We start from the raw sequence: 25,756 nt of genomic DNA, 5'->3' as shown, positions 1-25,756 counted from the left end.
GCTACCTAAACGTGAGGCTGTAATTTAGCCCTTAAAACAGAGGTTTGGAGCCCGAGCACTGGGAGTGAGGGTTTTGGGATCTAAAAATTAGGCTTTGAGTCTGATAGGAGAGGGATTCTGACAGAAACACATTATCTATTGCATTAATGATTATAAAATACACTGATTGTCCCCAGACAGTTCAGTTGGATGATAGAGCAGCACCCGTGTTTGGTTAACTTCATCACCCTGGTTAAAATGGCACCCCCAGGTTCCCCTCCATGGGCTTCCTACTCCCTCCCCCGGGGCCAAAACACACCTACATCCCAAAAGATACATGTCTCTAAGGTGTGAGCGCCCCTTACTGGGCACGCACTTTGAATTTTTCTAGTCTACACCTTTAAAAGCAAAGCGATGAAATTTTACACCAATCATAATAACAATGTGTATGACTATAGTCAGTCAAGTCCACCTGAAAGGTAAAAATTAGTATAAAATTTGTAAAGAGAAAGAGGGTGTTGGGGAAGATACCATTGTGTACCACCCTGAGTCACTTCTTCATGTTTGTTTCACGTAAATCTCTAAGGCATTGGAGTCGTCCTGTAAATCTCCAATGCAGAGTCGCCTCATATTTGTTTAGCACACTTATAGCCTAGCAGTGTTATGCGTATCTTTGGTATTTATGTGTGTTTTATAACCATCAGATTTATCACCAGTAATACAAAGAACCTGTGTATTTGTTGCTTTATTGAATTGCACTATTCATTAATCTAGCCTTAATGGGTCTCATCGAACACAACTGGCCTGCGCATCTGCCAGATTAGTGACTAACAACAAATACTTCTTCAACCCTTAGGAAAAAACCATTGACCAAGTCTAAGACTAAGACTGGGCTTAGCCACGCCTAACTCCTCTTGGAGGAGTTTAGAAAGCAAAGGGGTCCTGTGTGAACCACGTGACTCAACGGTAGGGTCTCCCCCCAGCCACTCCTCAGACTCTTACTATTAACACAACACTGGGGTCACGCAGCTGGGGGCTGGGCCGAGCAGGGAGGGACCCGCGCTGGGTTCGGGCACCACCTGGGCTCAGCATCCAGGGGATCTTCTGCAACTTCAAAGCTCTGGCCACTGCTGCTCTTGGCTGGAGGGCCAGCGGTGGCGGGCCTTCTCCTCCTCCTCTTCCTCCTTGTCCCCCCCGGGAAGGCCCCCCAGGGTCCCTCGTCCTGCAGAGTGGGGGCTTCCACCAGCTGTCACCCCTGATCTGCAGGGGGACGTCCCGGCCCCTCCTGAGCCCCTCGCATCTGCCCACACCAGCCGAGGAAGGGTGCGGGGGGCAGCAGGTGTGGCAGATGATGCTCTGCCAGCCCATGCTGTCACAAAGGGGTCTCTGCCTGCCCACACTGTCACAAAGGGGGCTCTGCCCACCTGCCAGACTATAAAGGGGGGGGGGCGGGGCCCCGCCAGAGCAGGCAGCAGGCAGTGGGCACCGCAGTCTGGCATCGTCTCGGCAGACTGCAGCCTCAGCCTCTGCCACACCAGCAGTGTTGGGGTTCTGTCCCTGAGGCCCCAGGAGGTCACTGGGGATCTGCATCGCAGGCTTGTGCTGGTGACTCGCAGAGTCACGACTGCACCGGAGCCGGTGCCATGGGGCGCTCCAACGGCCCCATCCCGGCTGAGCTGCTCCCGATCCTGATGCTGGTGCTGCAGCTCAGCACGGTCTCGGCATTGCTGTGGGCCAAGCGGCAATGGGTAGGTGACCGCTGCGCTGTGCTGTGCCGTGCCGTGCCGTGGGGTGGGGTGGGGTGGGGCGGCCTGTTGTGACCTCATGTGGCACGGAGAGGCATGGGGGGCTGCAGCGTGGGGCCGGGAGCTGCTCCCATCTCACCCAGCTTCTGTGTATCCTGCAGAGATCCTGGAAGAATTCGATGCGCCGGAGGAGCGCGGCAAGAGCGCGGCCGCAGGAAGAGAGCGGTGAGCGGCCCCGGCACCGAGCGCCCTGCAAACGGCCGACACCCCACGGCAGCCCTGACCCGTGGCTGTACTGGGGGCTGCTGGCCACTCACTCCATCTCCTCCCTCGGCAGGTGCTTCTTGGGAACATGGAGGAGTGGAGAATCCCACATTGACCCCGGAGATGTGGTGAGTGCTGGGGGAGACCCTCAGACCCTGACCCACACCCCCACCCCATGCCCTGCCCCTGCCCGTGCTGGGGAGCCCTGCTCGCCGGCCGAGGAGGAGGTGATGCCCGTGGGTCCTGCGGGAGGGGCCGGGCTGCAGCAGGGTCTCTTCCCTCTCCTCCTCTGCAGGGCGAGAGCGGACGCCTGGAGCAGGGAGCGCCTGTCCCCGTGTGCCCCGCTGGCCTCCATGGACTCCCTGGGCTCCCTGGCCTCCCAGTCGTGGGGCAGCTCCATTTCCATGGGCTCCCTCTACTCCTTCCCGGAGCCCTGGCCCGGTGCGATGGCGGAGCTGGCAGCGCCCACCCGCTCAAGATTCCCCTGGTCTCCAAAGGCTGTCAAGGGGCGGGTGAGGGAGCCGGGGCCAGCCCCTCGCCAGGAGCCTCCAGTGGAGGTGCCAGCAGTGACCGAGCAAGAGCAGGCTCCCGTGGACAGTGGGGACAGGGCACAGAGTGACGTGGAGCCACCCCCCAGCAGCCCCCCAGCCACGGCCCCGCTCAGTGAAGAGCTTGTCCTGGAGCTCATCCGAGCCATCCGGGACACCACGGCAGTGACCGAGCAGCGCTGTGAGCTGCTGCGGGAAGTACTGACCCAGCGGCAAGGGATGGCGGAGGACAGCAGGGGGTCCTGCGGTGGGACCCCTCCCGGGGAGCCCTGCCTGCCCCATGCCAGCATGGAGGTGCAAGACCAGCCGGGGCTGCTGGAGGCCAGAGCGTGGCCCCAGTGCGCTCAAGAGGAGCTGCCGGGGGTGGACACAGACAAGAACAACGCTGTGGATGGGGACACGGACAAGGCCGAGAGGAGCAGCCCCACAGAGTCGGGCATGAGCAGCCCCACGGGGCTGGGCAGCAGGACCACGGAAGAAGTGAAGAGGAGCAGCTCCATGGAGATGGACAGTGGCATCTGCACGGGACTCAAAAGGACCCACTCTATGGAGCAGGAAAGGAGCAGCCCCATGGAGTCGGGCATGAGCAGCCCCGTGGGGATGGGCAGCAGGACCACGGGAGAAGTGAAGAGCAGCAGCTCCATGGAGATGGACAGTGGCATCTGCACGGGACTCAAAAGGACCCACTCTATGGAGCAGGAAAGGTGCAGCCCCATGGAGTCGGGCACGAGCACCCCCACGGGGCTGGGCAGCAGGACCACGGGAGAAGTGAAGAGCAGCAGCTCCATGACAATGGGCAGACACAGCCCCAAGGGTCTGGGCAGGAGCACGGTGGAACTGGGCAGGAGTAGCCCCAAGGGGCTGCATGTTGCCGGCTCCATGGGGCCTGGAAGGAGAAGCTCCATGGGGCTGCGCAGAAGGAGCCACAGGGAGCCAGAAAGAGTGAGCCCAGTGAAATGGAGGGGGAGCAGCTCCATGCGGCCAGGCAGGAGCAGCTCCACAGGCCTGGACAGGAGCACCCCCACTGCTCGGGACAGGAGCCCCCCTGCAGAGCCCAGTCCCTGGTGGCAATGGGTGCCCACAGGCAGGGCGCACGGCCAAGCTTCCCCACGGCTGTGCCCGGTCGCGCAGTGCCTTCGGGAGGGCTGTACCCGGCTCTGGCGCTCCCTGAAGGCCTGGTGGAGACGCCACCTCGAGCCCCATTACACCCGCATCCGCAAGCCCTCGTGGTGGCAGAGCTGGTACTCCAGCAGCAGCGACAGCACCGACTAATGAGGGTCCGAGCAGTGCGGGGCCTGGAACCCCCGGGGGCCGCCACCCCATCTGAAATATTAAAAATTAAATGTTTCTGCTATTCCTGGTGCTGTGGTTCATTCACCAATCCTGCAGCTGTGGGTGCGAGATGCATGCTGCAAGGGAGCCCCCCCACAGGGGCAAAATCCCAGGAATGCAGACCCCCCAGAAGCCAGCAGGAGCCCCAAAGCCCCAGCAGGGAGCAGAGAAGCCTGGGGCAGAGGGGACACGGTGTGTATCCGAGGCAGCCACTTCGCTCCCACGTTCTCCTCCATGGCGGGTCCTGCTGCCTCCCCCGGGGCCCCCTCCGGTGGGCTGGCCTGGCCAGGGATGGGGGGCACAGCTGACCGCGCCTGGCCCAGGGGACACTGCAGCCCAACTGGCATCGCTCTGCCTGCTCAGATGGGGGGGCTTTTCCAACGCAGCCGTTGGTCAGGCCCTGCCTGAGCATCGCCTGGCTCCGCTGCTGGCGCCGGCCACTCGGGCTCCTCATGGGCTTTGGTGCTTTAGTTCCCATCACTAATGAAACTCTCTTTGTCTCAAGCCAAGAGGTTCCTTTATTCCTCGCATTTGCCCTCCAGATTCTGTCCCCATCCCGCGGCGGGGTCGAGCGGCTGACAGGGGCTGGGCTGCACCCTGGGGTCACGCAGCTGGGGCTGGGCCGAGCAGGGAGGGACCCGCGCTGGGTTCGGGCACCACCTGGGCTCAGCATCCAGGGGATCTTCTGCAACTTCAAAGCTCTGGCCACTGCTGCTCTTGGCTGGAGGGCCAGCGGTGGCGGGCCTTCTCCTCCTCCTCTTCCTCCTTGTCCCCCCCGGGAAGGCCCCCCAGGGTCCCTCGTCCTGCAGAGTGGGGGCTTCCACCAGCTGTCACCCCTGATCTGCAGGGGGACGTCCCGGCCCCTCCTGAGCCCCTCGCATCTGCCCACACCAGCCGAGGAAGGGTGCGGGGGGCAGCAGGTGTGGCAGATGATGCTCTGCCAGCCCATGCTGTCACAAAGGGGTCTCTGCCTGCCCACACTGTCACAAAGGGGGCTCTGCCCACCTGCCAGACTATAAAGGGGGGGGGGCGGGGCCCCGCCAGAGCAGGCAGCAGGCAGTGGGCACCGCAGTCTGGCATCGTCTCGGCAGACTGCAGCCTCAGCCTCTGCCACACCAGCAGTGTTGGGGTTCTGTCCCTGAGGCCCCAGGAGGTCACTGGGGATCTGCATCGCAGGCTTGTGCTGGTGACTCGCAGAGTCACGACTGCACCGGAGCCGGTGCCATGGGGCGCTCCAACGGCCCCATCCCGGCTGAGCTGCTCCCGATCCTGATGCTGGTGCTGCAGCTCAGCACGGTCTCGGCATTGCTGTGGGCCAAGCGGCAATGGGTAGGTGACCGCTGCGCTGTGCTGTGCCGTGCCGTGCCGTGGGGTGGGGTGGGGTGGGGCGGCCTGTTGTGACCTCATGTGGCACGGAGAGGCATGGGGGGCTGCAGCGTGGGGCCGGGAGCTGCTCCCATCTCACCCAGCTTCTGTGTATCCTGCAGAGATCCTGGAAGAATTCGATGCGCCGGAGGAGCGCGGCAAGAGCGCGGCCGCAGGAAGAGAGCGGTGAGCGGCCCCGGCACCGAGCGCCCTGCAAACGGCCGACACCCCACGGCAGCCCTGACCCGTGGCTGTACTGGGGGCTGCTGGCCACTCACTCCATCTCCTCCCTCGGCAGGTGCTTCTTGGGAACATGGAGGAGTGGAGAATCCCACATTGACCCCGGAGATGTGGTGAGTGCTGGGGGAGACCCTCAGACCCTGACCCACACCCCCACCCCATGCCCTGCCCCTGCCCGTGCTGGGGAGCCCTGCTCGCCGGCCGAGGAGGAGGTGATGCCCGTGGGTCCTGCGGGAGGGGCCGGGCTGCAGCAGGGTCTCTTCCCTCTCCTCCTCTGCAGGGCGAGAGCGGACGCCTGGAGCAGGGAGCGCCTGTCCCCGTGTGCCCCGCTGGCCTCCATGGACTCCCTGGGCTCCCTGGCCTCCCAGTCGTGGGGCAGCTCCATTTCCATGGGCTCCCTCTACTCCTTCCCGGAGCCCTGGCCCGGTGCGATGGCGGAGCTGGCAGCGCCCACCCGCTCAAGATTCCCCTGGTCTCCAAAGGCTGTCAAGGGGCGGGTGAGGGAGCCGGGGCCAGCCCCTCGCCAGGAGCCTCCAGTGGAGGTGCCAGCAGTGACCGAGCAAGAGCAGGCTCCCGTGGACAGTGGGGACAGGGCACAGAGTGACGTGGAGCCACCCCCCAGCAGCCCCCCAGCCACGGCCCCGCTCAGTGAAGAGCTTGTCCTGGAGCTCATCCGAGCCATCCGGGACACCACGGCAGTGACCGAGCAGCGCTGTGAGCTGCTGCGGGAAGTACTGACCCAGCGGCAAGGGATGGCGGAGGACAGCAGGGGGTCCTGCGGTGGGACCCCTCCCGGGGAGCCCTGCCTGCCCCATGCCAGCATGGAGGTGCAAGACCAGCCGGGGCTGCTGGAGGCCAGAGCGTGGCCCCAGTGCGCTCAAGAGGAGCTGCCGGGGGTGGACACAGACAAGAACAACGCTGTGGATGGGGACACGGACAAGGCCGAGAGGAGCAGCCCCACAGAGTCGGGCATGAGCAGCCCCACGGGGCTGGGCAGCAGGACCACGGAAGAAGTGAAGAGGAGCAGCTCCATGGAGATGGACAGTGGCATCTGCACGGGACTCAAAAGGACCCACTCTATGGAGCAGGAAAGGAGCAGCCCCATGGAGTCGGGCATGAGCAGCCCCGTGGGGATGGGCAGCAGGACCACGGGAGAAGTGAAGAGCAGCAGCTCCATGGAGATGGACAGTGGCATCTGCACGGGACTCAAAAGGACCCACTCTATGGAGCAGGAAAGGTGCAGCCCCATGGAGTCGGGCACGAGCACCCCCACGGGGCTGGGCAGCAGGACCACGGGAGAAGTGAAGAGCAGCAGCTCCATGACAATGGGCAGACACAGCCCCAAGGGTCTGGGCAGGAGCACGGTGGAACTGGGCAGGAGTAGCCCCAAGGGGCTGCATGTTGCCGGCTCCATGGGGCCTGGAAGGAGAAGCTCCATGGGGCTGCGCAGAAGGAGCCACAGGGAGCCAGAAAGAGTGAGCCCAGTGAAATGGAGGGGGAGCAGCTCCATGCGGCCAGGCAGGAGCAGCTCCACAGGCCTGGACAGGAGCACCCCCACTGCTCGGGACAGGAGCCCCCCTGCAGAGCCCAGTCCCTGGTGGCAATGGGTGCCCACAGGCAGGGCGCACGGCCAAGCTTCCCCACGGCTGTGCCCGGTCGCGCAGTGCCTTCGGGAGGGCTGTACCCGGCTCTGGCGCTCCCTGAAGGCCTGGTGGAGACGCCACCTCGAGCCCCATTACACCCGCATCCGCAAGCCCTCGTGGTGGCAGAGCTGGTACTCCAGCAGCAGCGACAGCACCGACTAATGAGGGTCCGAGCAGTGCGGGGCCTGGAACCCCCGGGGGCCGCCACCCCATCTGAAATATTAAAAATTAAATGTTTCTGCTATTCCTGGTGCTGTGGTTCATTCACCAATCCTGCAGCTGTGGGTGCGAGATGCATGCTGCAAGGGAGCCCCCCCACAGGGGCAAAATCCCAGGAATGCAGACCCCCCAGAAGCCAGCAGGAGCCCCAAAGCCCCAGCAGGGAGCAGAGAAGCCTGGGGCAGAGGGGACACGGTGTGTATCCGAGGCAGCCACTTCGCTCCCACGTTCTCCTCCATGGCGGGTCCTGCTGCCTCCCCCGGGGCCCCCTCCGGTGGGCTGGCCTGGCCAGGGATGGGGGGCACAGCTGACCGCGCCTGGCCCAGGGGACACTGCAGCCCAACTGGCATCGCTCTGCCTGCTCAGATGGGGGGGCTTTTCCAACGCAGCCGTTGGTCAGGCCCTGCCTGAGCATCGCCTGGCTCCGCTGCTGGCGCCGGCCACTCGGGCTCCTCATGGGCTTTGGTGCTTTAGTTCCCATCACTAATGAAACTCTCTTTGTCTCAAGCCAAGAGGTTCCTTTATTCCTCGCATTTGCCCTCCAGATTCTGTCCCCATCCCGCGGCGGGGTCGAGCGGCTGACAGGGGCTGGGCTGCACCCTGGGGTCACGCAGCTGGGGCTGGGCCGAGCAGGGAGGGACCCGCGCTGGGTTCGGGCACCACCTGGGCTCAGCATCCAGGGGATCTTCTGCAACTTCAAAGCTCTGGCCACTGCTGCTCTTGGCTGGAGGGCCAGCGGTGGCGGGCCTTCTCCTCCTCCTCTTCCTCCTTGTCCCCCCCGGGAAGGCCCCCCAGGGTCCCTCGTCCTGCAGAGTGGGGGCTTCCACCAGCTGTCACCCCTGATCTGCAGGGGGACGTCCCGGCCCCTCCTGAGCCCCTCGCATCTGCCCACACCAGCCGAGGAAGGGTGCGGGGGGCAGCAGGTGTGGCAGATGATGCTCTGCCAGCCCATGCTGTCACAAAGGGGTCTCTGCCTGCCCACACTGTCACAAAGGGGGCTCTGCCCACCTGCCAGACTATAAAGGGGGGGGGGCGGGGCCCCGCCAGAGCAGGCAGCAGGCAGTGGGCACCGCAGTCTGGCATCGTCTCGGCAGACTGCAGCCTCAGCCTCTGCCACACCAGCAGTGTTGGGGTTCTGTCCCTGAGGCCCCAGGAGGTCACTGGGGATCTGCATCGCAGGCTTGCGCTGGTGACTCGCAGAGTCACGACTGCACCGGAGCCGGTGCCATGGGGCGCTCCAACGGCCCCATCCCGGCTGAGCTGCTCCCGATCCTGATGCTGGTGCTGCAGCTCAGCACGGTCTCGGCATTGCTGTGGGCCAAGCGGCAATGGGTAGGTGACCGCTGCGCTGTGCTGTGCCGTGCCGTGCCATGGGGTGGGGTGGGGTGGGGCGGCCTGTTGTGACCTCATGTGGCACGGAGAGGCATGGGGGGCTGCAGCGTGGGGCCGGGAGCTGCTCCCATCTCACCCAGCTTCTGTGTATCCTGCAGAGATCCTGGAAGAATTCGATGCGCCGGAGGAGCGCGGCAAGAGCGCGGCCGCAGGAAGAGAGCGGTGAGCGGCCCCGGCACCGAGCGCCCTGCAGACGGCCGACACCCCACGGCAGCCCTGACCCGCGGCTTTGCCGGGGGCTGCCGGCCACTCACTCCATCTCCTCCCTCGGCAGGTGCTTCTTGGGAACACGGAGGAGTGGAGAATCCCACATTGACCCCGGAGATGTGGTGAGTGCTGGGGGAGACCCTCAGACCCTGACCCACACCCCCACCCCATGCCCTGCCCCTGCCCGTGCTGGGGAGCCCTGCTCGCCGGCCGAGGAGGAGGTGATGCCCGTGGGTCCTGCGGGAGGGGCCGGGCTGCAGCAGGGTCTCTTCCCTCTCCTCCTCTGCAGGGTGAGAGCGGACGCCTGGAGCAGGGAGCGCCTGTCCCCGTGTGCCCCGCTGGCCTCCATGGACTCCCTGGGCTCCCTGGCCTCCCAGTCGTGGGGCAGCTCCATTTCCATGGGCTCCCTCTACTCCTTCCCGGAGCCCTGGCCCGGTGCGATGGCGGAGCTGGCAGCGCCCACCCGCTCAAGATTCCCCTGGTCTCCAAAGGCTGTCAAGGGGCGGGTGAGGGAGCCGGGGCCAGCCCCTCGCCAGGAGCCTCCAGTGGAGGTGCCAGCAGTGACCGAGCAAGAGCAGGCTCCCGTGGACAGTGGGGACAGGGCACAGAGTGATGTGGAGCCACCCCCCAGCAGCCCCCCAGCCACGGCCCCGCTCAGTGAAGAGCTTGTCCTGGAGCTCATCCGAGCCATCTGGGACACCACGGCAGCAACCGAGCAGCGCTGTGAGCTGCTGCGGGAAGTACTGACCCAGCGGCAAGGGATGGCGGAGGACAGCAGGGGGTCCTGCGGTGGGACCCCTCCCGGGGAGCCCTGCCTGCCCCACGCCAGCATGGAGGTGCAAGACCAGCCGGGGCTGCTGGAGGCCAGAGCGTGGCCCCAGTGCGCTCAAGAGGAGCTGCCGGGGGTGGACACAGACAAGAACAACGCTGTGGATGGGGACACGGACAAGGCCGAGAGGAGCAGCCCCATGGAGCTGGGAAGGAGCAGCCCCATGGAGTCGGGCATGAGCAGCCCCGTGGGGCTGGGCAGCAGGACCACGGGAGAAGTGAAGAGCAGCAGCTCCATGGAGATGGACAGTGGCATCTGCACGGGACTCAAAAGGACCCACTCTATGGAGCAGGAAAGGAGCAGCCCCATGGAGTCGGGCATGAGCAGCCCCGTGGGGATGGGCAGTAGGACCACGGGAGAAGTGAAGAGCAGCAACTCCATGGAGATGGACAGTGGCATCTGCACAGGACTCAAAAGGACCCACTCTATGGAGCAGGAAAGGTGCAGCCCCATGGAGTCGGGCACGAGCACCCCCACGGGGCTGGGCAGCAGGACCACGGGAGAAGTGAAGAGCAGCAGCTCCATGACAATGGGCAGACACAGCCCCAAGGGTCTGGGCAGGAGCACGGTGGAACTGGGCAGGAGTAGCCCCAAGGGGCTGCATGTTGCCGGCTCCATGGGGCCAGGAAGGAGAAGCTCCATGGGGCTGCGCAGAAGGAGCCACAGGGAGCCAGAAAGAGTGAGCCCAGTGGAATGGAGGGGGAGCAGCTCCATGCAGCCAGGCAGGAGCAGCTCCACAGGCCTGGACAGGAGCACCCCCACTGCTCGGGACAGGAGCCCCCCTGCAGAGCCCAGTCCCTGGTGGCAATGGGTGCCCACAGGCAGGGCGCACGGCCAAGCTTCCCCACGGCTGTGCCCGGTCGCGCAGTGCCTTCGGGAGGGCTGTACCCGGCTCTGGCGCTCCCTGAAGGCCTGGTGGAGACGCCACTTCGAGCCCCATTACACCCGCATCCGCAAGCCCTCGTGGTGGCAGAGCTGGTACTCCAGCAGCAGCGACAGCACCGACTAATGAGGGTCCGAGCAGTGCGGGGCCTGGAACCCCCGGGGGCCGCCACCCCATCTGAAATATTAAAAATTAAATGTTTCTGCTATTCCTGGTGCTGTGGTTCATTCACCAATCCTGCAGCTGTGGGTGCGAGATGCATGCTGCAAGGGAGCCCCCCCACAGGGGCAAAATCCCAGGAATGCAGACCCCCCAGAAGCCAGCAGAAGCCCCAAAGCCCCAGCAGGGAGCAGAGAAGCCTGGGGCAGAGGGGACGCGGTGTCTATCCAAGTCAGCCACTTCGCTCCCACATTCTCCTCCATGGGGGGTCCTGCTGCCTGCATGACACTGGGCAGACACAGCCCCAAGGGTCTGGGCAGGAGCACGGTGGAACTGGACAGGAGTAGCTCCAAGGGCTGCATGTTGCCGGCTCCATGGAGCCAGGAAGGAGAAGCTCCTTGGGGCTGCGCAGAAGGAGCCACAGGGAGCCAGACAGTAGGAGTCCTGTGCACATTGGGGAACACTTGACTTCGTGAGGCTGCCCAAGCCCTGGCACATCTTGCTCAGGAGGTCACGGAGACCTCAGCTCTGGACATGAGGCGAGCAGACTTCAGGTCACTCTGGCAACTACTTAGTAAGGTCCCCTGGGGAAAATCTTTTGAAGGTGCTGGGATCCATCAGCACTGGTTGCTTTTTAATGACCACCTCCTAAAATCACAGGAGCAGGCAATCCCTAAGTGTATGGAGTCAAGCAGGCAAGGCAGAAGGCTGCTTGGCTAAGCAAGGATCTTCTAGAAATAGGAGAACAAAGAAACTATATGTCCAGTTGAAGCAATGTCAGGCAACATGGGAGGACTCTAGGGATGCTGTTCTCCACTGCAGGGAGGAAATACGTGCGGCCAAAGCTCTGTTAGAGTTGAAGGTGGCCAGTACTGTGAGGGACGATAAGAAGGGCTTTTTGAAATACATTAATGGCAAAAGGCAGGCCAGAAATAACATTGGCCCATTTCTTGATGAGAATGGTCACCTCACAAGCAGGGCCATAGAAAAGGAAAACATTTAATGCTTTCTTTGCCTCGGTCTTCAACACAATGGTGGGCTCAGGGAGCTCCAGAGCCCTGGGCTAGAGAACCATGACTGTGGGAATGATAAACTAACCAACCCTGAACTTGTGCAGGACTTGCTCCTCCAGCTGGATCCCTGTGAATTGATGGAGTCTGATGGGATTCATCCAAGGGTACTTAAAGAACTGGCTGATGTCATAGCAAGACCTCTCTCAATGACTTTTCAGCACTCTTGGGAATCTGGAGAGGTCCCAGTTGACGGGAAGCTGGCAAATGTTGTCCCAGTCTTCAAGAAGGGCAACTGGGATAAGCCTGGTAACTACAGGGCCGTCAGTCTCACTGCTGTGCTTGGCAAAATTATGGAGATTATTCTGGGAGTTATTGAAAAGCACTAAAAGACAACAGTCATTGGTCCCAGCCAGCACGGGTTCACGATGGGAAAGTCCTGTTTAACAAACTTGATTTCCTTCTATGACAAGGTCACCCACTCAGCTGGCCAAGGGAGGCCAGTCAATGTGACCTTTTTGGATTTCAGTAAAGCTTTCAGTACTGTCTCTCACAGTCTCCTCCTGGACAAAATGCCTCCTCTCAGAGTGGGAAGGCGGTAACCCCTGAGGTGAGGCAGCTGTGCCTCAGCGTGGTCGGGGACAGGAGCGAATGCGGGAAAACGCCCCCGCACGGCCCGCAGAGAGCGCGAGCGAGTAGGCCACAGCGCGGCGGTTCGAGCGGGCGGGGCGCAGTCCCCTTCCCAGCTCTAAGGGCTCTGACAAGTCACTCAGGTAGTGGTCATCGCCCGCCCAGGAGAGGCCCCTGGCCATGGTCTCCACTCGCCTGAGAACTGCCAGAAGGAATGTGGCGACTCGGAGCCCCCGCACAAACACACAGCTGTCAGGGTCTGGCTGAAGGCAGTGCCTGAGCCTGGCATTCGCATCAGAGGGCAGCAGAGACAGCAGCTGCTTGCGGTGTGACCAGGGGGGTGATCTGCTCAGCCTGGTGGCAGAGCTGAAGGAAGAAGTGGAAAGGTTAAGGAGCATCAGGGAGTGTGAGAGGGAGATAGATTGGTGGAGCCGCACTGTACCATCCCTGGGGCTAAGGCTCCACAAGAAGCTCCACAGGAAGCAGAGAATCCTCTGCCATCCTGCCACCAAGCATCAGGAGGGAAAAATCAGGAATGGAAACAGGTCCCTGCTCGGGGCAGCAGGCGAATCCCCTCCTGGCCTCCCTCACCTTCCCAGCTGCCCCTGCACAACAGATATGGGGCTCTGGAACTTGAGGGCCAGGCAAATGAGGATGTAGGTGAAGGTCCGTCCTGGGGGTTCCTAGGGAGAGTCAGTCAGCCCCGTGCATTATGGCTGCCCATGTTAAGAAGAAAAGGAGGGTAATTGTTGTAGATGATTCCCTTCTGAGGGGGACAGAGGGCCCAACATGCTGACCAGACCCATCCCACAGGGAAGTCTGCTGCCTCCCTGGGACCAGGATTAGAGATGTTACTAGGAAGCTCCCTGGTCTGGTTCGGCCCTCTGATTATTACCCAGTACTGGTTATGCAGGTGGGCAGTGATGAGGTTGCAGAGAGAAGCTGAAGAGAAATCAAAAGGGACTTCAGGGCGCTGGGGCAACTAGCTGAAGGATTGGGGGCGCAGGTACTGTTTTCCTCAATCCCATCAGTGGCAGAGAAGAATAATACTGACAGGAACAGGAAGACTAATCTGATTAACACATGGCTCAGAGGCTGGTGCCATCGGTAGAATTTTGGTTTTTCTGATCATGGCGAGGTTTACATGACACCGGGCCTGCTGGCGGCAGATGGAGTTCAGCTGTCTCAAAGGGGGAGAACAATTCTTGCTCATGAGTTGGTGGGGCTCATCAAGAGGGCTTTAAACTAGGTTCAAAGGGGGAAGGGGATACAACCAGGCCTACCAGAGAGGAGCCTAGAGGTGGCATGCCAGGGTTGGGGGTGAAACAGATAGCCCAGCTCAAGTGCATCTACACCAATGCATGCAGCATGGGCAACAAACAGGAGGAGCTGGAAGCCATTGTGCAGCAGGATAGTGTTGACTTAGTTGCCATCACAGAGACATGGTGGGATGACTCTTACCACCACAGTGCTGCAATGGATGGCTATTAGCTCTTCAGAAGGGATAGGCAAGAAAGGAGAGGTGGTTGGGTGGCTCTGTATGTTAGGGAGTGCTTCAGTTGCATAGAGCTTAGCGATTGTGATGATAAGGTCGAGTGCTTCTGGGTAAGGATGAGTGGGAAGGGCCGGAAGGCAGCCATGCTGCTGGGAGTCTGTTATAGAGCACCCAACCAGGATGAAGAGGTAGATGAAGTGTTCTACAAGCAGCTGGCGGAAATATCACAATCGGTTCCCCTTGTTCTAGTGGGGGACTTCAAGTTACCAGATGTCTTGAAATACAACACAGCAGAGAAGAAACAGTCCAGGAGGTTCCTGGAGTATGTGCAAGAGACCTTCCTGACACAGGTGGTCAGTGAGCCTACCAGTGGAGGTGCCTTGCTTGCCCTGCTGTCTGCACACAGAGAAGGGTTGGTGGGAGATGCAGTGGTTGGAGGCTGTCTTGGGCTTAGTGACCATGATCTGATTGAGTCCTCAATCCTTGGTGAAGAAGGGGGGTCAGCAGAACCACTACCATGGGCTTCCTGAGGGCAGGCTTTGGCCTATTGAGGGCATTGGTTGGGAGAGTCCCTTGGGAGGTGGTACTGAAGGGCAAAGGGGTCCAGGAAGGCTGGGAATTCTTCAAGAAGAAAGTCTTGCAGGTGCCAGAGCAGGTGTCCCCAAGTGCTGCAAGATGAACCGACAGGGAAGCTGACCGCCCTGGCTGAACAGAGAGCTTTTGCTGGCATTCAGGGAAAAAAGGAGAGTCTACCGCTTTTGGAAGAAGGGTCAGGCAACTCCAGAGGAGTACAGAGGCCTCGTAAGGTCTTGCAGAGAGAAAATGAGAAAGGCAAAAGCCCAGTAGAGCTCCACCTGACCACTGCTGTAAGGGGTAACAAAAAATGTTTTTACAAATCTATTAACAACAAAAAGAGAACCAAAGAGAATCTCCATCCTTTATTGGATGCAGAGGATGAGGAAAAGTCTGAGGTACTAAATACATTCTTTGATTCAGTCTTTAAATGCCAGACCAGTATCCCCAAGGTATTCAGCCCCCTGAGCTGGAAGGCAGGGACGAGGAGCAGAACAAACGCCCCATAATCCAGGAGGAAGCAGTTTACAACCTGCTGCTCCACCTGGACACTCACAAGTCGATGAGGCCAGATGGGACCCACCCAGGAGTACTGAGGGAGCTGGCAGAGGAGCTCGCCAAGCCTCTCCATCATTTATCAGCAGCTCTGGTTAACAGGGGAGGTCCCAGATGCCTGGAGGCTTGCGGATGTGACACCCATCTACAAGAAGGGCCAGAAGGAGGATCTGGGGAACTACAGACCTGTCAGCCTGACCTCAGTACCGGGGAAGGTCATGGAGCAGCTCATCTTGAATGAGCTCACTAGGGAGGTGCAGGACAGGCAGGGGATCAGGCCCAGCCAGCATGGCTTCATGAAAGGCAGGTCCTGCCTAACCAGCCTGATCTCCTATGACCAGGTGACCCACCTAGTGGGTGAGGGAAAGGCTGTGGATGTTGTTTACCTGGGCTTTAGCAAAGCCTTTGACACTGTCTCCCACAGCATCCTCCCAGAGAAGCTGGTGGCTCATGGCTTGGATGGGTGTACTCTTCGCTGGGTAAAAACTGGCTGGTAACTGAGCCGAGAGAGTGGTGGTGAATGGAGTCACATCCAGTTGGCCGCCGGTCACGAGTGGTGTTCCCCAGGGCTCAGTGTTGGGGTCAGTCCTGTTCAATATCTTCTCTGATGATCTGGATGAGGGCATTGAGGACACCCTCAGTAAGTCTGCAGATGACACCAAGCTGGGCAGGAGTGTCGATCTGCTCGAGGGCAGGAAGGCTCTGCAGAGGGACCTGCACAGGCTGGATCATGGGCCGAGGCCAGTTGTGTGAGGTTTAACAAGGCCAAGGGCCGGGTCCTGCCCTTGGGTCACACCAACCCCAGGCATCACCCCAGGCCTGGGGCAGAGGGGCAGGGAAGTGGGAAGTGCCCGGCGGAGAAGGCCCTGGGGGTGTTGGCTGACAGCTGGCTGGGCATGAGCCAGCAGTGCCCAGGTGGCCAAGGAGGCCACCAGCCCCCGGGCTTGTGTCAGCACGGGTGTGGCCAGCAGGAGCCGGGCAGGGATGGGGACCCTGTGCTCAGCCCTGGGGAGGCCCCACCTCGAATGCTGGGCTCAGGGTTGGGCCCCTCGGGACAAGAAGGGCCTTGAGGGGCTGGAGCGTGTCCAGAGAAGAGCAGCGGAGCTGGGGCACGGTCTGCAGCACGACCCTAATACACACAGATGACTGAGAGGGCCACACCCTCAGCTGCGAGATTAATGTATGAACCACAGCACGAGAAATATAGCAAATTTAATATTTAACATTTCAGATGGAGTGGGTGCCCAGAGTGCTGCCCTCCAGCCAAGAGCAGCAGTGGCCAGAGCTTTGAAGTTGCAGAAGATCCCCTGGATGCTGAGCCCAGGTGGTGCCCGAACCCAGCGCGGGTCCCTCCCTGCTCGGCCCAGCCCCCGGCTGCGTGACCGCAGGCAGCAGCCCAGCCCCTGTCAGCTGCTCGACCCCGCCGCGGGATGGGGGCAGAATCTGGAGGGCAAATGCGAGGAATAAAGGAACCTCTTGGCTTGAGACAAAGAGAGTTTCATTAGTGATGGGAACTAAAGCACCAAAGCCCATGAGGAGCCCGAGTGGCCGGCGCCAGCAGCGGAGCCAGGTGATGCCCAGGCAGGGCCTGACCAATGGCTGCGTTGGAAAAGACCCCCATCTGAGCGGGCAGAGCGATGCCAGTTGGGCTGCAGTGTCCCCTGGGCCAGGCGCGGTCAGCTGTGCCCCCCATCCCTGGCCAGGCCAGCCCACCGGAGGGGGCCCCGGGGGAGGCAGCAGGACCCGCCATGGAGGAGAACGTGGGAGCGAAGTGGCTGCCTCGGATACACACCGTGTCCCCTCTGCCCCAGGCTTCTCTGCTCCCTGCTGGGGCTTTGGGGCTCCTGCTGGCTTCTGGGGGGTCTGCATTCCTGGGATTTTGCCCCTGTGGGGGGGCTCCCTTGCAGCATGCATCTCGCACCCACAGCTGCAGGATTGGTGAATGAACCACAGCACCAGGAATAGCAGAAACATTTAATTTTTAATATTTCAGATGGGGTGGCGGCCCCCGGGGGTTCCAGGCCCCGCACTGCTCGGACCCTCATTAGTCGGTGCTGTCGCTGCTGCTGGAGTACCAGCTCTGCCACCACGAGGGCTTGCGGATGCGGGTGTAATGGGGCTCGAGGTGGCGTCTCCACCAGGCCTTCAGGGAGCGCCAGAGCCGGGTACAGCCCTCCCGAAGGCACTGCGCGACCGGGCACAGCCGTGGGGAAGCTTGGCCGTGCGCCCTGCCTGTGGGCACCCATTGCCACCAGGGACTGGGCTCTGCAGGGGGGCTCCTGTCCCGAGCAGTGGAGGTGCTCCTGTCCAGGCCTGTGGAGCTGCTCCTGCCTGGCCGCATGGAGCTGCTCCCCCTCCATTTCACTGGGCTCACTCTTTCTGGCTCCCTGTGGCTCCTTCTGCGCAGACCCATGGAGCTTCTCCTTCCTGGCCCCATGGAGCCGGCAACATGCAGCCCCTTGGGGCTACTCCTGTCCAGTTCCACCGTACTCCTGTCCAGCCTTGTGGGGCTGCTTTTGCCCAACATCATAGAGCAGATCCTCTTCACTTCTCTCACGGTCCTGGTCCCCAGGTCCATGGGGCTGCTCCTATCTTCCTCCATGGCCTTGTCCATGTCCCCATCTACAGGGTCGTTCGTTTCCACGTCTGCCCTTGGCAGCTCCTCTCGAGCGCACTGGGTCCACACTCTTGCCTCCAGCAGCCCCGGCTGGTCTTGCACCTCCATGCTGGCAGGGGGGTGGGAGGTCTCCTCAGGAGGGGTCCCGTGGGAGGTGCCTCTGCTGTCATCCGCCGTCCATCGTGGCTGAGTCAGTAGCGCCCGCAGCAGCTCACAGCGCTGCTCGGTCACTGCCGTGGTGTCCCGGATGGCTCGGATAAGCTCCAGGATGAGCTCTTCACTGACCGGGGCCGTGACTGGGCTGCTGCTGGAAGTTGGCACCTTGTCCCCAATGTCCGCGGGAGCCTGCTCTTGCTCGGTCACCGCTGGCACCTCCACTGGAGGCTCCTGGCGAGGGGCTGGCCCCGGCTCCCTCACCGGCCCCTTGACAGCCTTCGGAGACGGGGATCTTGAGCGGGTAGGCGCTGCCAGCTCCGCCATCGCACCGGGCCAGGGCTCTGGGAAGAAGTAGAGGGAGCCCGTGGAAATGGAGCTGCCCCACGACTGGGAGGCCAGGGAGCCCAGGGAGTCCATGGAGGCCAGCGGGGCACACGGGGACAGGCGATCCTTGCTCCAGGTGTCCGCTCTCTCCCTGCAGAGGAGGAGAGGGAAGAGACCCTGCTGCAGCCCGGCCCTTCCCGCAGGACCCACGGGCATCACCCCCTCCTCGGCCGGCGAGCAGGGCTCCCCAGCACAGGCAGGGGCAGGGCATGGGGTGGGGGTGTGGGTCAGGGTCTGAGGGTCTCCCCCAGCACTCACCACATCTCCGGGGTCAATGTGGGATTCTCCACTCCTCCATGCACCACCGATGCACCTGCTAAAGGAGGAGATGGAGTGAGTGACAGCATTCCCCAGCACAGCCACGGGTCAGGGCTGCTGTGGGGTGTCGGCCGTTTGCAGGGCGCTCGGTGCCGGGGCCGCTCACCGCTCTCTTCCTGCGGCCGCGCTCTCGCTGTGCTTGTCTGACACTGTGACTTCTTCCAGGATCTCTGCAGGATACGCAGAAGCTGGGTGAGATGGGAGCAGCTCCCAGCCCCACGCTGCAGCCCCCCATGCCTCTCCGTGCCACATGAGGTCACAACAGGCCGCCCCACCCCACCCCACCCCACGGCACGGCACGGCACAGCACAGCGCAGCGGTCACCTACCCATTGCCTCTTGGCCCACAGCAATGCCAAGACCGTGCTGAGCTGCAGCACCAGCATCAGGATCGGGAGCAGCTCAGCCGGGATGGGGCCGTTGGAGCGCCCCATGGCACCGGCTCCGGTGCAGTCGTGACTCTGCGAGTCACCAGCGCAAGCCTGCGATGCAGATCCCCAGTGACCTCCTGGGGCCTCAGGGACAGAACCCCAACACTGCTGGTGTGGCAGAGGCTGAGGCTGCAGTCTGCCAAGATGATGCCAGACTGCGGTGCCCACTGCCTGCTGCCTGCTCTGGCGGGGCCCCGCCCCCCCCCCCTTTATAGTCTGGCAGGTGGGCAGAGCCCCCTTTGTGACAGTGTGGGCAGGCAGAGACCCCTTTGTGACAGCATGGGCTGGCAGAGCATCATCTGCCACACCTGCTGCCCCCCGCACCCTTCCTCGGCTGGTGTGGGCAGATGCGAGGGGCTCAGGAGGGGCCGGGATGTCCCCCTGCAGATCAGGGGTGACAGCTAGTGGAAGCCCCCACTCTGCAGGACGAGGGACCCTGGGGGGCCTTCCCGGGGGGGACAAGGAGGAAGAGGAGGAGGAGAAGGCCCGCCACCGCTGGCCCTCCAGCCAAGAGCAGCAGTGGCCAGAGCTTTGAAGTTGCAGAAGATCCCCTGGATGCTGAGCCCAGGTGGTGCCCGAACCCAGCGCGGGTCCCTCCCTGCTCGGCCCAGCCCCCGGCTGCGTGACCGCAGGCAGCAGCCCAGCCCCTGTCAGCCGCTCGACCCCGCCGCGGGATGGGGACAGAATCTGGAGGGCAAATGCGAGGAATAAAGGAACCTCTTGGCTTGAGACAAAGAGAGTTTCATTAGTGATGGGAACTAAAGCACCAAAGCCCATGAGGAGCCCGAGTGGCCGGCGCCAGCAGCGGAGCCAGGCGATGCCCAGGCAGGGCCTGACCAACGGCTGCGTTGGAAAAGCCCCCCCATCTGAGCAGGCAGAGCGATGCCAGTTGGGCTGCAGTGTCCCCTGGGCCAGGCGCGGTCAGCTGTGCCCCCCATCCCTGGCCAGGCCAGCCCACCGGAGGGGGCCCCGGGGGAGGCAGCAGGACCCGCCATGGAGGAGAACGTGGGAGCGAAGTGGCTGCCTCGGATACACACCGTGTCCCCTCTGCCCCAGGCTTCTCTGCTCCCTGCTGGGGCTTTGGGGCTCCTGCTGGCTTCTGGGGGGTCTGCATTCCTGGGATTTTGCCCCTGTGGGGGGGCTCCCTTGCAGCATGCATCTCGCACCCACAGCTGCAGGATTGGTGAATGAACCACAGCACCAGGAATAGCGGAAACATTTAATTTTTAATATTTCAGATGGGGTGGCGGCCCCCGGGGGTTCCAGGCCCCGCACTGCTCGGACCCTCATTAGTCGGTGCCGTCGCTGCTGCTGGAGTACCAGCTCTGCCACCACGAGGGTTTGCGGATGCGGGTGTAATGGGGCTCGAAGTGGCGCCTCCACCAGGCCTTCAGGGAGCGCCAGAGCCGGGTACAGCCCTCCCGAAGGCACTGCGCGACCGGGCACAGCCGTGGGGAAGCTTGGCCGTGCGCCCTGCCTGTGGGCACCCATTGCCACCAGGGACTGGGCTCTGCAGGGGGGCTCCTGTCCCGAGCAGTGGAGGTGCTCCTGTCCAGGCCTGTGGAGCTGCTCCTGCCTGGCCGCATGGAGCTGCTCCCCCTCCATTTCACTGGGCTCACTCTTTCTGGCTCCCTGTGGCTCCTTCTGCGCAGCCCCATGGAGCTTCTCCTTCCTGGCCCCATGGAGCCGGCAACATGCAGCCCTTGGGGCTACTCCTGCCCAGTTCCACCGTGCTCCTGCCCAGACCCTTGGGGCTGTGTCTGCCCATTGTCATGGAGCTGCTCCTCTTCACTTCTCCCGTGGTCCTGCTGCCCAGCCCCGCGGGGCTGCTCATGCCTGACTCTGTGGGGCTGCTCCTTCCCAGCTCCATGGGGCTGCTCCTCTCGGCCCTGTCTGTGTCCCCATCCACAGCTTTGTTCTTGTCCGTGTCCACCCCCGGCAGCTCCTCTTGAGCACACTGGGGCCACGCTCTGGCCTCCAGCAGCCCCGGCTGGTCTTGCACCTCCATGCTGGCGTGGGGCAGGCAGGGCTCCCCGGGAGGGGTCCCACCGCAGGACCCCCTGCTGTCCTCCGCCATCCCTTGCCGCTGGGTCAGTACTTCCTGCAGCAGCTCACAGCGCTGCTCGGTTGCTGCCGTGGTGTCCCAGATGGCTCGGATGAGCTCCAGGACAAGCTCTTCACTGAGTGGGGCCGTGGCTGGGGGGCTGCTGGGGGGCGGCTCCACGTCACTCTGTGCCCTGTCCCCACTGTCCACGGGAGCCTGCTCTTGCTTGGTCACTGCTGGCACCTCCACTGGAGGCTCCTGGCGAGGGGCTGGCCCCGGCTCCCTCACCGGCCCCTTGACAGTCTTTGGAGACCAGGGGAATCTTGAGCGGGTGGGCGCTGCCAGCTCCGCCATCGCACCGGGCCAGGGCTCCGGGAAGGAGTAGAGGGAGCCCATGGAAATGGAGCTGCCCCACGACTGGGAGGCCAGGGAGCCCAGGGAGTCCATGGAGGCCAGCGGGGCACACGGGGACAGGCGCTCCCTGCTCCAGGTGTCCGCTCTCGCCCTGCAGAGGAGGAGAGGGAAGAGACCCTGCTGCAGCCCGGCCCTTCCCGCAGGACCCACGGGCATCACCCCCTCCTCGGCCGGTGAGCAGGGCTCCCCAGCACGGGCAGGGGCAGGGCATGGGGTGGGGGTGTGGGTCAGGGTCTGAGGGTCTCCCCCAGCACTCACCACATCTCCGGGGTCAATGTGGGATTCTCCACTCCTCCATGTTCCCAAGAAGCACCTGCCGAGGGAGGAGATGGAGTGAGTGGCCAGCAGCCCCCAGCACAGCCACGGGTCAGGGCTGCCGTGGGGTGTCGGCCGTTTGCAGGGCGCTCGGTGCCGGGGCCGCTCACTGCTCTCTTCCTGCGGCCGCGCTTTTGCCGCGCTCCTCCGGCGCATCGAATTCTTCCAGGATCTCTGCAGGATACGCAGAAGCTGGGTGAGATGGGAGCAGCTCCCGGCCCCACGCTGCAGCCCCCCATGCCTCTCCGTGCCACATGAGGTCACAACAGGCCGCCCCACCGCATCCTCAGTTACAATGTTCCCCTCTGCATCCATAGAGGATGGAGATTTTCTTTGATCCTCTTTTTGTTATTAATGTATTTGTAAAAACTTTTTTTGTTATCCCTTACAATAGTGGCCAGGTTGAGTTCTAGCTGGGCTGTTGCTTCCCTAATTCTCTCCCTGCAAGACCTAACAAAGTCATTGTACTCTTCTTGAGTTGCCTGCCCCTTCTTCCAAAAGAGTTAGACTCTCCTTTCTTTCCCCAAGTGTCAGCAAAAGCTCCCTGTTCAGCCAGGGTGGTAGTCTTCCCCGTAGTTCATTTTGCGGCACTTGGGGACAGCCTGCTTCTGCGCCTGCAAGACTTCCTTCTTGAAGAAAACCCAGCCTTCCTGGACTCATTTGCCCTTCAGGACTTCCTCCCAAGGGACTCTCCCAACCAGTGCCCTAAACAGGCTGAAGTCTGCCATCTGGAAGTCCATGGTAGCGGTTCTGCTGACCCCTCTTCTTACCTCACTAAGAAGTAAGTACTTCTTTGTGATAAGGGCTGTGTCTGTCTTGTGAGACTGAGTTCACTTTTGGGCATGATTTAATCGTGGAGCATCTGCACCTCACAGCCACTTTGTTGAACATCTTCCTGCTTTTATCACATAAACATCAGAAAATCTCAGCTGTCCGTTTCCCCAGTGTGGAAGGTGAGGACACTTGTGAGCATTTGACATTTCAGTCTAATCTGATCTACATAAGGACAACTCGTCCCCTGTCACAGGGCACTGAATTCACTAGAGATGCTCCTGTGGGAGTACAAGGCCGTGCCTTGTGCTGTGGGAACAGCACATGGGCAGCCTCAGGGGAGAAACATCCAGTGCAAGTCTCAAGTGCAGAGCTGATGAGTGGTCCTCTCTCAGACATGTTGCACCAGGGTAGCTCTATAAAGAATTATGAAAGATAATTGCAAAGTGGATCCACTAGACCTCCTTTTTACCTCACTGCCACCCACTAAAATCACTGAGCCATACATACAGAGGCCAGTGAAAGGACAGACACAGCCTTTAGCAACTTTTCACCCAGATCTTTCCCTCTCTTACCAGCTCTGATCCTCTCCTTGACCTTATCAAATGTGCCTGACTTTAGGCAGCTCTCCCTCTACTAAAACTAGGTGAGTCAGGGACCAAGCTCTGGCCCAGAGGCCAGCTAGCACAGCACAGTTCACATCCTTGCAGTTGACCTCTCCTACCACTACCTGTAGTGCCCACATCCAAACTGTTTACCTGGAGCCCTTCCTGGCCCACACTAACCCTAGGCTGCGCCAAGGGTCAAACCACCCCAGGGAGTGTGAGACAGCTGAGCAGTACGGGTGGCTGTGAGCCAGGGCTGAGGTCCATCTCCTGGCTCTGTTAGCCTGCAAGGAGCACAGGAGAAGGAAAGAAAAGGAGCCACAGAGATGGGGTGCTATCCTGCTTCTGCTTCACCGGGTCCTGTTCCAGCAGCTTGGGACCAGTTTGGAGGGAGCACCTAGGACAAGGAAGAAGATGGAACAGTGGGGAGCCCCCTGCTCCTTCCCCACCAACCAGTGTGGTGGTGGCAGAGGGCTGGCTGAGGGTAGTCGAGTCTGTACATGGACAGACACAAGTCCTGCCTCTACCCCAAGCTAGGCTGGATGGTGGCAGGGGCATGGGAGCAGGGTGTGCACACCATGGGGGAAGAAAGGAAGAGGGAAGTGGTGCAGGAGACAAGGGAACATCACGCTGTTCTGACACTCAGGCAGGGAGAGGCAGGTCTGGAAGAGACTTTGAGGCAAACTTTGCTGCTAACCCTCCCCATCCCAGCTTGTTCCTGGGGCATCCTCATTAATGGCCCGAGGGAAGTAGAAACAGAACAGTCCCTACAGCTGCATAGCACAGGACCACAAACCAGCCAGGCCATTACACATGAAACATCCTCTCTCCCATAGCCCAACCTCAACTCTTACCTGTCTAACAGCCAGCAAGGACCTGGACCTACACAGTCAAAATATACAGTGGTGCCCACCCACATATATAATTTCTGGCTTGTGTTTGGTGATGGAGGCATTTGATCCACCACCACTCTGCTGTTTATTAATTGCCCACACACATGGAAGACTGAGCAATTCCAGTTGTCTTTGGAAACAGAGTTTTAACTATCTGGTTAGGTTTTTTTCAACTGGGCAAGGAAACATGTAGGTCACAAAGACACTGGCTACCTGAGATGTGTCAGTCAATCACCACAGTCAGGAGCAAACTGCAGCAAAAACTTCCACTGCCTTAATGGATCGCACGCAAAAACATGGTGTACAGAGAAATGCTTTGGATTCCAGGTGTTTTTCATTCTCTCTGTTTTGTACAGATAAATGATGTTCAATACTGAATCAAAGTAGATTTTCAGGGGTTTTAGCCAAAATGGAAATGCTCTGCTAACACTGCCAACCTATATTTATTCAGCTAACAAACACTGTTCCTGAAAAAACTGTCAGATATGACTGTCATCTGAATCAAAGTAAATAAAGAGGCTGCCAAATTTGCCTTGAAAATCTCAATAATTGCCCATGTATCCTTTATTTGCGTCAGGCAATGGGCAAAGTAGGGAAAATGAGAAACAGGGTACTAAAGACAGAAACAGAGAGAAACTAAGATAGATAAGAAAAACTATAATTAATGTCAGTGCTGAATTATAGGAGATTTGAAGGAAAATACCTATTTTAATTTACAGGATGATTTGATCTCAGCACCATTACAAAGAAGCTCTCACCTGCTACTAACATTCTTCTACATTTCAAAGATTATTAGTTATATGAAAGGGTAAAAGACAATGTATTAATCAGATGGCTTAGATGCTGCTTGCACAACAAATAGGAGGGAATATAGGAATTTAAATGAGCAAGGGAGCTTTGATCAGTGTGTGGTGATGATGTCTGAAACACAGCAGCATATCTGCTAGCAGCACACAAGCACACACCAGCAGATGCAGAGCTGCCAAAAGCAAAGGCCAGACCTCTGTGGTCTTCAGCACCACTTTTAGAGAACTTATTTTTCCCAGCATATGCATTTCTTACACATCCTTGCCCAGGTGCACATTCTCAAATTCAAGGCCAGGTTATTTCTTATAGGACAATACAAACAACAGAGATGGATCATGTGATATGCATAGGACTTCTGAGTTTTCTGCACCTTTTAGTGATAACTGCAATGCTCTCAGGGCCTGGGAGAGTGTGTCTTGCAAGAGGCAACCTTGTGCTTCTGCAGTGACTCTGTCTTGTAGATATTGGCTGCAGGGAGGCAGAGGTCCTAAAGAGTTATAGTTCAGCCCATGAGGCTGTTAACCTTCTCAGCTAACACTGTCAACTCCAGGAAAAGGATACATACAGAAAATGAATAAATGATGAATTGGCAAATCACTTCTAGTGGTCGATTCTAGAAAATGACTATTTTCTCACAGGTGCCACATAGTTATTCCTAGTACGTATGGTATCAGTTGTGATGTCTCAAGTACTACAGGGTAACCCCAAGTATGGCTTTCTGGCACAACCCTAGTCTCTGCTTGCTCCAAACTGAGTGCAAGAGAACCCAGATTGTTTCTACCTGCCTGCGGCCGTTTGAATTTTTATTCTTAATCAAATATCTGCCTGATAGTACTGCCCTGGTGTCTTGGCCTAGAAAATAAAACATTTGGTCTTCAGTATATGTGGAAAATGGGGACCTCTGGCAAACAGATCTGAGCAGGGTTTGGGAGCA

At 60.3% G+C, this 25,756-nt stretch overlaps 2 long non-coding RNA genes across 2 annotated transcripts; both read left to right on the top strand.

Annotated features, from left to right (window-relative positions):
• Positions 1 to 1,877: 1,877 nt before the first annotated feature.
• Positions 1,878 to 2,490, top strand: LOC142052064 (uncharacterized). Its single transcript, XR_012658695.1, has 3 exons — positions 1,878 to 1,949; positions 2,062 to 2,116; positions 2,284 to 2,490. It is a non-coding gene; the product is annotated as an uncharacterized LOC142052064 (long non-coding RNA).
• A 2,857-nt stretch (positions 2,491 to 5,347) lies between these two features.
• On the top strand, positions 5,348 to 5,960 carry LOC142052063 (uncharacterized). The gene is made up of 3 exons (XR_012658694.1): positions 5,348 to 5,419; positions 5,532 to 5,586; positions 5,754 to 5,960. It is a non-coding gene; the product is annotated as an uncharacterized LOC142052063 (long non-coding RNA).
• The last annotated feature ends 19,796 nt before the right edge of the window (positions 5,961 to 25,756 follow it).

Source organism: Phalacrocorax aristotelis, chromosome 1 (assembly GCF_949628215.1).
Source record: "Phalacrocorax aristotelis chromosome 1, bGulAri2.1, whole genome shotgun sequence".
In the NCBI taxonomy this organism is placed as follows: Eukaryota; Metazoa; Chordata; class Aves; order Suliformes; family Phalacrocoracidae; genus Phalacrocorax; species Phalacrocorax aristotelis.
This window is presented reverse-complemented; position numbering and strand designations above follow the sequence as displayed.